The sequence below is a fragment of the Hyposmocoma kahamanoa genome, unplaced genomic scaffold, assembly GCF_003589595.1.
Source record: "Hyposmocoma kahamanoa isolate Upper Pololo Valley unplaced genomic scaffold, ASM358959v1 119, whole genome shotgun sequence".
NCBI classification, from domain to species: Eukaryota; Metazoa; Arthropoda; class Insecta; order Lepidoptera; family Cosmopterigidae; genus Hyposmocoma; species Hyposmocoma kahamanoa.
This window is the reverse complement of record NW_020653409.1, coordinates 2,215,769-2,226,424: the sequence shown is the minus strand read 5'-3', so window position 1 is coordinate 2,226,424 and position 10,656 is coordinate 2,215,769. Positions and strand designations below refer to the sequence as shown.

The following is a 10,656-nucleotide window of genomic DNA, read 5'->3' as shown; positions in this document are numbered from 1 at the left end:
TGTAATAACGGTGACTGCTTGAAGGCAATAGACACCTGCTGAACCAAATACGATCCGGGGCGGTCATAGGTTGTCACATTCGTGTTATTCCTCTATACATTGCTGTGTGTGACACCTATTGCAACTTTGTTACAACACGTTAAAGTAAAATTGCTATAGTAAAATTGTACATCGATGTATAAGTGTAATAATGTTGTCGGTTTGAAATAATTTTATTGAAAACTACTTGTCTATATCGAGTGTTAGGTTTTCGTAATTGTTACAAATAAGAAATGAAACTATTTGTCTCGGATCAAAATCGCGTGTATTGGTTTTTTCAAACAAACCAATGTTTTATGCACTTTATAGGTGCCGTGATCATTATAAAATTTGCATCATTGCCATTACCAATTTTAATGGATTAAGTCGTTTCTAAAATAGTATTTTTCTACTTTTTTGGCCACATTGCTTAACCATCTACCTCAAATTGTCGGCTGTTGATTAGACGGACAATTTATTATAATGATTTTACATCCTGGAAGAACTTTAGCACAGTAACTAAATATAGGTTATTTAGTTGTTATTGTAGATAACTAAGTACACACAATTATACAGAGTATAACAAAAATGTTCACACTCCGCTGGTCAACAAAACTGTACAGCTGGTGATCGTACTCGTAATAAACAACATAAGCACCAACACAAGTTTGAGTGAACCTTTTTGTGACAACGAATGTAGATTATGACAATATACCGCAAGTGTATCGAATTTGTTGTTTGTACCATAATTATTGTTGTAACCTATTTGTTACAACATAAATTATGGTAACAAAATGGAGTATTATAAATTAAAGGCTTGGACAATAATTTTTTGCAGTTGTATGGTTGTTTTATTAGTTTACAGCCGACGACTATCGCAGATCAACAAGGGGCAATAAACATGAAGTTCGGAATGATAGTGCCGTTTAAGGCACAGACACACGCAACAGATCTGATGCAAAATGAAAACGAATGTGTTGTAAGTAAATTATGCTAGTTTATATTAGTAAATTACTGTACAACATTATATAGCTATGCCGTATCAATAAAATCGGTCATTCTGGGACTAGTATTCATTACCTAATTTCCGTGGCAATGTTTATTATAATACTAATAACAATAATACTTAAGTATTCGATTTTTTTATCGTGCAATGTTATTTAATATTCGAGTAATGTATCGTGAAATATTATGTAATAATTGCAGGGTAATATACTTGAATATTTAACTAATAAAATTTGCCGCGGGAATTAGATAGGGAACACATGTCCAAGAATGACCGAAATAACATAACATTAATATCAATTTATTAAAGAAAATTAACTGCCTATTACCAAGTCCCAAAGAACAGTATGTTTAACATAGTTAACCATACATATATTATACATTGTGTTCTTACAATGTATAATATACTTCACAATAATAGGAACAATAATAAAAAAAAAGAAATAAGAAAATAATAGACGCAATGTAACACTGTCTGTTATATAATAAATCTGGTACCTGAGATGTAAAGAACCTTAAGTGTCAAACAGTACATTTAATAGAGAGCTGTAAAGAGAATTTGGCATTTAAAATCAATCTTAATGTTAACTAAAATATGGTTTAATTAAAAACAAACGATGATAGTACTTTGTCTTTTACCATTGCATGATTTTTAGTATATCATAGCAATGTTTGTGCATTTAAATTCCAAAATATGCACTTAAGGTTCTTTATTTACCTCTCACCTACAGAAATTAACCGACTTACTTATCACCGTATATATTGTACAAATGACAATAAACTTTACTCGTCTTACTACAGTACACAAATATAAGCAATAGTAAAAGTGATATAAGTATTTTTATTTTAAGTATTCTACTACTTTGTTAATTATTAATTGGTACGTACAAAGATCGAACGAAGTCATAGAAAGATTCCTTTGATCCCTCTGGACGTGAACCACCGGGCTAGTGTTCTCCCAACCGAGGTACGGGACGAGTCAGGCAGACGTTTCCAAATTTTCTGAGCTTGCTGAAAAAAACCTATTTATTTTTAGCGATAATCAGAAAGCCGTGTAAATTATTTGCATATTTAAAAAACTAATATGTAGGTACGTAAATGCCAATAATTGAAAAGAAATATTTATGTTTCAAGTAAATTCTTCGCCTTAAGATTAATGGATGGTAAATGAAACGTCATTCTTCTTGTTCAGTGTAGATTACAACTTGATGTGAAGTGACGCGTGGAGCCGGATTTAATATCTAGCAAATTCTTGCAATTTTCTTTTCACCAGTACAGATTTCGACTTTATTTGTAAGGTAATAAATATTTTATTCATTATTAGGGCCATAAGCCTCTTTTAGCGGTTTTAATATGTTCTCCATGCAAAAACGGACTCGGAAGTTAACGAAGTCAGATTCATTACGTACTGTGTACATCTTGGAATAAGGTATACTGAGTGTAACAAAAAGGTGAGACCAGATGTAGAGGATAGTTTTATGGTGAACGAAATTTCTTTTATAAGTATTATTCTAGTGTAGGTGTGGGTTTAGACTACACTGTATTGGGGTTGGATGCTCTGTACTTTGTTTGCATCGCGTTCAATGGTAAAATTAATGCGATCTAGGCTTGCAAGACTTAAGTGAGTATGGTATAACATTATTTAAAAAGTAGAAAAAGAGTTCGTCTAGGGAAGTACTGTCACTTTATCTGTTTCTGCCGCCAAGCAGTAATGTGAGCATTGCTGCGTTCCGATTTTGAAGGATGTGCTGGGGAAATTACAAGCACATGAGACTTGTGAACTCATGTCTTAGGGTGACGGGCGCAGAGTCGGTGCAGTAAAGATCTAAGTGGCACTGCAACTGACTACCACGTTTTTTGGGGCGCATCAGGTATTTTCATGGAGGCGCATTCGTCTAAATACATTGTGTGATTTAGTGTAATTTTTCAGGACGGAGATAAAAATGTGTTGTAAAATGTAATAATTGCGTTTACTGTTATCATGTAAAATGCTATTTTAATTAGTTAAATTATACCTCTTTTAGATTTGTATCCTTTATGATATGTGGAGCGCACTATAAGTTTCCGGAATGAATAAGAAAAAAATACTATAAATGGTCAGAAATGAATTTATTGTTTCTCAAAATATTCTCCGTTAGCGTTTATGCAAGTGTCATAAGAATGAACCAATTTTGAAAACATTTGTCACTCTTCTGTGACAATCTCTGAAACATATACATCATACTCTTCGACAGCCTCTTCAGGTGACGAAAATCTTTGACCGCGTGTGGTTCTTAATTTTTGAAAATAAATAAAAGTCACAAGGTGCCAGGTCGGGACTATACGTGTGATGGCTCATAAGGTCAACGTTGTTCACCTTCAAAAAAATGTATTTGCCTGTCTGGCTGTGTGAGAACTGGCATTATCGTGGTGCAAGATGATACGGCGTTTACGGTTATTTTTACGGAGTTTGTCAATACCTTCCGGCAAACAAATGGTCGTGTACCAATCACTAATCGGTCGTGTACTAAGCACTTTGCACGCGCGCCACTTTGGTTGGTTTCGGCTCATCTCGAAAGACCCATACGCTCGATTGCTGCTTTGTTTTGGAATCGTAACTATAAATCCATGTTTCGTCACCTCTTACTATGTCCCACACTAAATTTGACGCCCCTTCGTTGAATCTGGTAAGCATGGCATTGCGCCAAGTGACGCGATCCGTTTTTTGAGCCTCATTCAAATTGTGTGGGATCCACCGAGAGCACAGCTTTTCACACCAAAATGTTTGTGTAGTATTGATTGTATTTGATTGATGCCTGTGCCTAAAGATGCCCGAATCTCATGGTATGTCACATGTCTGTCTGTTTTGATCATGCGGCGCACAGCATCGATGTTTTTGTTGTTCACCGCTTTAGAATTCTGCAAACCAGCTATATATAGTCGTCTTGCATGGTGTTTCATCGCCAAAAGCAGTTTGAAGCCGAGGGAAGCTCCGCTGAGCTGTTAAATTACACTTAAAGTCGTAGAAAATCTTACTACGAAAATTTTCACAAGTTAAATCCATGGTGATGTAGACAACCAATTTCTAAAATGATGCCACAATGTAAAAACAAGTGACAGTCAGATGAAACAAACTGCATTCTACAGCCAAAGAGTTCCATTTTCAAACTTTTAAAATATAGTTTATGTAAGTGGCCAGTTCCAGAAAATTATAGTGCGCCCTATGTACACTTGACTCCATCCAATGTAGGACTGTTCGTATTGTCGATGATCGCAACCTCACAGACGGTATTGAGCCCCTTAGCCTACGTAGATACGTTGGGCTCTCTGTGTGTGTTCCACCGCCCTTATCATGAGGAGTGCTCTGAGGAAATTTTCGAACTGGTGCCACCGTCTTGTTTCCACCTTCGCACCTCGCGCCAAACGAATGGAGTCCATCCCCACATCTTAGATGCCTGGCATTGTAAGACTACGCATCCTGTTTGTTCCTTCCTCGCACCTGCAAGATGTGGAATGACCTTCCTCAGAAGTATTTCCTTTGCGCTATTATATGGGGTTCTTTAAAAAGCGTAGCTCTCAAAGGCTGGCAAGGCGTAGGCAGCTCATCTGATGTTGCAAATGTCCATGGGCGATGAATACCATCTCTTGTCAGCCTCTGGTAATTGTAAGTTTCAACTCACACTGGCGCATAGTCGAAGCGTCGCGACGCATCATGTTTTTATGCGTACTCTGCGCGTCCACGCTTGGATAAAGTCGAGCGGTTTCGCGCGTCGTCGTGCGTTCTTGCGCGTAGTGACGCGTCTGACGCCGACTACACTGTGACCCGGGCGCGCTAATGCGAGAGTCCTCGCGCGCCCACGCGCATCGCCATGTGTGAGTTGAGCTTAAAGGTACCAGGCAGAGCGAAGAAATTTGTGTAAGTTTTACACAGATGGCGCTGACGACAAAAAGCTGTTTAAACCCAACACAGGATTCGCTCTGGACCTTTTGGATGGAAAAGTATGGTTTTTATTTTGACTTTCAATTATTTTGTGAAATCTATTTTAAAGTGGAATAGGATAGTGCTATTGTGCCTTAATCGAAGATTAAAACGCGAAATTATACGAATCTCGAACTAAAATACCCGTACCGGCCCGTTTTACGGAATCCCGAGTCAATCCAAGCACGCCGCCTCAAAATGCCTATCCTCTTTGTGGCGTCCATATTTACAGAAACATAATTAAACTTCATGTTTAGGCTGATGGCTTTGCCAAAGTCTTAAAGATGTGCAATAAGCACATATAAAAATATGTAAGATCTGCTGACTAGGACTGTAGCTCAGTTGGTTAGAGCGGTGGTCCCGGTGCGGCAGCAGACGCTGGTTCGAGTCCATTCAGATCGATTTCTTTGTGTTTATTCGATCTTTGTATTAATAATAATAATAATATGAACAATCTCCGAAATAAAATTTTGAATTGAAAATGTATTAAAAGTGCGTTTAAAGCTATGATTTATTTTTGTGGCCCACGCTTAATTAGAAGTTCTATTTGCCTATAGAACGTGTTACAGTACCCTGTGGGAAGCTAATAGTCAGTAATTGCATCGATGCAAACGCGCGACTGCATCGATGCAATCGCCTACAAATACCAAGTGTAGCAATGCAGTCGCGCGCTTGCAACGTTGCTTAAAATCGCGCGTGTGTGTAAAAGTAGACGAATAGCGACTGCATCGCTGCTAAAGTCGCCGTGTGTAACCGCTCTTAAGGACACGATTTTCAAAACGCAGTAGTTCCGTTAGTAAAATCGATTATCAGTAAAATATTCTCTCAATTAAGAACATCAAACTGAGTCGCTATCGCACACATATTGTTACAGCGCAATCTTTATTAACTTGTCTACTTATTTTGCTGTCTTATCTGCATCCTATCAGGGAAATAAACACACACATGAACGTTAACTTAATATATATAATAACAAGGAATACAAAAGGATGGATTTGTGTTATGAATCATCGTAAAAACCTATACAGATGATCACACAGCAATATCAGTAGCATTGACTAAACTAAATATTGTTGATTGTGCCTTGGGTGGGCGTTTGTATAAAGTGAAATTTTAATCCACCTTGAAAGGATAGAAACATGAAATATGATGTCGTATTTGATAAAATTCAGTATAGTTTCTGAACCTGAACTGAATTGTACTTGTATTACAATTCTGTAATACAAACAGGGGTATTCACCACTGATCTAATTATTTCTTTTTATAAAACGTAACAAACATAGCGAAGAAGTGCATTGCTCTCCGAAAGCTGGTCACGTATAAGAGTAAAAGGCAACAGCAGTTCTGAAAAACCATATCGTAAGTACCTGCTATGTGTAAATACGATTAATCACTGTTAAAAATTTGCGTGAATTCTTTGTTATAAAGTTTACACTACCAATGCCTTGTTAGGTGATAAAAAGTAAGCAATTTTGTTATTCCACTATTTGGAGTCAGTGGGCCACCCATCAAAGACCTCGTGAAAACTTTATAAATATAATAAATAACGCACACACACTCTACATAGCCCTGCACTAGGGAAATCCTGTGTCGCGGGTGCCATGGACACAGACATAGACAACCACAAATTACACCCAAACTCACGAGCGAAATAAATGTAGGCCATACAAAGATTTCTCCCGGCCCGGGGATCGAAACTGGGGCCTCTGCGTCCGGTAACCGTTCAGCCACAGAGGCAGTTTACTTCATATGCAATGTTCATGTTTATCTACAATGTTTATAGCGTATAACTAGGAAACCAGTTACCTATTTACAAACAATAATGTTTTTTATAAAAAAAAACGTGACTGTGTCACATTGCTTGTGTACATTAATACCAATCCGCCGTCGACATTATATTCCACTATTTGGAGTTAGTGGGCCACCCATCCAAGACTTTGTTAAAATTTTATCTGAGATTGTTAATTAGTAAAAATTTAAGGAATGTGTTATTATGTGACAAAATATAAGCGACTTTGTGTCATTTCTTGTGTGCATTAATGCCAGCACATTTTTCAACTTTATTACACTATCATCCAAGGCTTCACTAAGAAAACTTTATCTTACAATATGCAGAGCTTACAACTATGAAACCAGTAACTTTAATACAAAACCGAGATGTAATTGATTTTATTACAGATCGTGTGTTCAATCCTCTAATTAGGAGTGAGTGACCCACTCATCCAAGTGTTTGTCAAAACTTTATCTAACAATGTTTATAACTACGAAACCAGTCATTTATAAACAATAAATATTTTATTATGACACAAAACGTAAGCGGTTTTTTCAGATAATTCGTGTGTGCATTACTTAATAACGGAGTATCCACTCGACCGTTTCATATTAGTTGGGGTCAGCAAAATACATTTTCTTTTATGCATCTCCATTGGGAGTTGAATGACATGACAGGTGTCATCTCGTTGTTCATATCGTCTTCCACATAACCCGTCCATCAATTACGTCGTTGTCCTCTTTCACAAAAGTGTTCGATGTTCACATTTAAAATGTTTTATGTGACTATTATACCTTCGTGTTACATGTTCATCCCACGATAAACTAGAATTAATTCGCCATTTTCCATCACTGGCATTACATTCAAACTTCGTCTTCTAATCCTATTTCTTATCTAATCCGTTCTGATCACTTTGCACATCCGTCTTAATATGTTATTGACTTATAATTCCGGATTTATCAGTGTATTTTTTTTAATAACGCACACACTCAACATAGTTGCACTAAGGAAACCCTGTGTCGCGGGTGCCATGGACATACACATAGACAACCACAAATTACACCCAAAATCACGAGAGAAATAAATGTAGGCCGTACAAATATTTCCCACGGGCCGGTAATCGAACCTGGGACCTCTGCGTGGCAGTCCGGCATGATAACCGTTCGGCCACGGAGGCAGTTCAATATATAATTCAATTGATTACATACTTTTTTAAAGTATGAATACAACAGATTGGAGCTAGCCCAGAATGTTTAGTAAAAAAACAATAAACTTCTTGGCCGTTACGTAATTAGGAATTAGGAAATGAAACTATTTTTAACCAACTTCAAAAAGGAGAAGGATTTTTTGTATGCATGTTACGCAATAACTCCGGTTATTTGTGAACCGATTTTGATGATTCTTTTTTTGTTGGAAAGATGGTATTTCAGTATAAGTCCCATTTAAAATTGAAGAATTTCATTTCGAAGGGTGGCAAACTAGGGGACGAATCCGGTTTCGCGCATTTTCCGGTAGCCGATTTGAATAAAACTTGGCAATTAGATGAAATTCTACAAGCTTATGAGTTCCGTATTTTTTAATAAAAATATTACAATTATTTCCGGATCTAAATAGCGTATATTTTTTTATGATACCTAGCGGCGGGACTAACAAGTCGTGCACCTGGTGGTAAGTGACACACCTATCTATAACAGTTGCACTGACACTCAAGAGCTTTAAATCGCAAGATCTGAGGGGCGCTGCTACGTGGCGCCTGTCACGCTAAAACATAAGTGGACAAGTCCCATGTGCCTGTAATTTCACCAGCACCCTTACCCTTTAATACCGGATTGCAGTAATGCTCACATTACCTCTTGGCGACAGAAATAGGTAAGGTGGCAGTATTTGCCTGAATGAACCTTTCACAAGGAGCTCTACCATCATTGCTCCTTTACTGCCATTTTGCTGACACTCTATTGAGACTCAACTGTCATTGCAACTATAATTTAGCAGAATAACAAGTGACCGTCAGCATGGCTGGTCGTCTGTGGCATCGGGCACTGAGGATATATTCAAGAATTGCTATCTATTTGCTACCTTTTCTAAATAATTGCTGCCTTTGATATATTCTGAGAAATCATAAAAAATAATTGAAGAAGTGCCTGATCAAATTAAAAAAGCAAAAGTTTTCAGTGCTTTATTGCCATACACAAAGGGCAGGCGTTGGTACTTCTTCATAAAATTTTCAATCGATTCTATTTTTTTTACTAATGCAGATAGGATGCGTATACCTTTAATTCGTGAAGGTAGCAAATAGGTGGCAATTATTAGTAATACATACTTCTGGAAAATCTGCTTTCTTCGTGCTGAACAAAGTGGCGACCAGCCATCCTGACGTCAGAATGGCTGGTCAATTTTTTTTTATTTCTTAGAATATAAAGCAAATAGGTAGCAATTCTTGAACATACACTCAGTGCCAGATGTGACAGGCGACCAGCCATCATGACGGTCACGAAGAATAAATATTGCCATAATTGCATCATTACACTGGTTTCAAGATTTAAAAAAAACTATTTGCCAAGTTTTATTGCAATCGGTTACCGGAAAGTGCGTGAAACCGGATTAATCTCCTAATTTGCTACTATTAGAAGTGGAATATTTTCTTCAAATTTAAATGGGACCAATACTAAAGTACCCTCTTTCCAATAAAAAAAGATAAGATTGAGATTCACAAGATTTTACCTAACTACTTTGTAAAGTACTTAATGACTGACTACCTTTTCAAAAATAGAAATCAGTGGTACTTATCCACCAGGAATATTTTCTTTAAATATATATAAATGTTTTTTTTGTGTGATACGGGACGAACAAGTCGTACGTCTGGTGGTAAGCGACACGCTTATCCATAACAGCTCAAGTGCCACTCAGAGCTTTAAATCACAAGGATCTGATCTTGAAATCACAAGAATCATCAAAATCGGTTCGCAACTGCCGTAGTAATCTTCTAAAAACAAACCTCCTTTTTTGAAGTCTGTTAAAAATTGGTAGAATTGTGGCCAGACGGTCGCGTATCACCAGGTGCACGACTTGTTCGTCCCGTCACGTGGTATCAATAGATGATTTACTTCAGTTTGTGCATCGCTACACGACGATGCTTTTTGAACCTATGACATAGTAAGAACTTTGCTTATTTAATATATTTTGTTGTCCAACTGTAAATTTATTATAATAAAGTATAATAAGGTGAAGGAAAGTTATTATAAAGTTGAAATGATGTTCACCATACTGCGAGTGCAGACAAATTGTGTAATCTACTTACGTATACAGTCAATAAAGAACAAAGTCGTGAGTTAAATTAATTGACACAAATATTTATACAGGCTGTGTTACGTAATTGAAATAGAAGCTTTCCAAAACGAACAACATTATGATATAATCAGCAGCGTAGCGTGTGGGGTGCAGAGGGGACCATGGCCCTGGGCAGCACAGCAATGGGGGCGGCGAGCCCTAACTAGTCAAAATTATTAATTATTTCACTTAAAATTAAAAAATAAATTCCGCTATTTGGGAAAACGATATTCTGAACAACACAAAGATTACGACTTGTATACTATACACTACAATTACTGCACATACTATAAAACGGCTTGTGAGAAAGCATTAATATCTTTTTATTATTCCCAATATGGACATAGTAGTAGGATACCCACCCCAACACTCTAAATAAAAAAATACATGGTGACAACCCTGCGGTAAGACGTAAAGTAGACCTGGGGTTCCCAATATTTTTCAGACTGCGGCGCACTCACAATCTTAGTAATATATCATGGCGCCATAACATTGCTAGCTAGACGTAATAGATAGGTACAGTCGAAAGAAATAAGTACAATGATACTATAAAAACATATGTTATTATTTAACAGGC

General features: G+C 37.0%; 1 protein-coding gene across 1 annotated transcript in view; it reads left to right on the top strand.

Moving 5' to 3' along the window:
• Positions 1-2,244: 2,244 nt before the first annotated feature.
• Positions 2,245-10,656, top strand: part of LOC113240040 (galactokinase-like) — a 52,318-nt gene continuing 43,906 nt past the window's right edge. The window contains exon 1 of the mRNA XM_026477245.1: positions 2,245-2,321. The gene's annotated coding sequence lies outside the window, so the exon portion shown is untranslated. The remainder of the gene's footprint in view (positions 2,322-10,656) is intronic.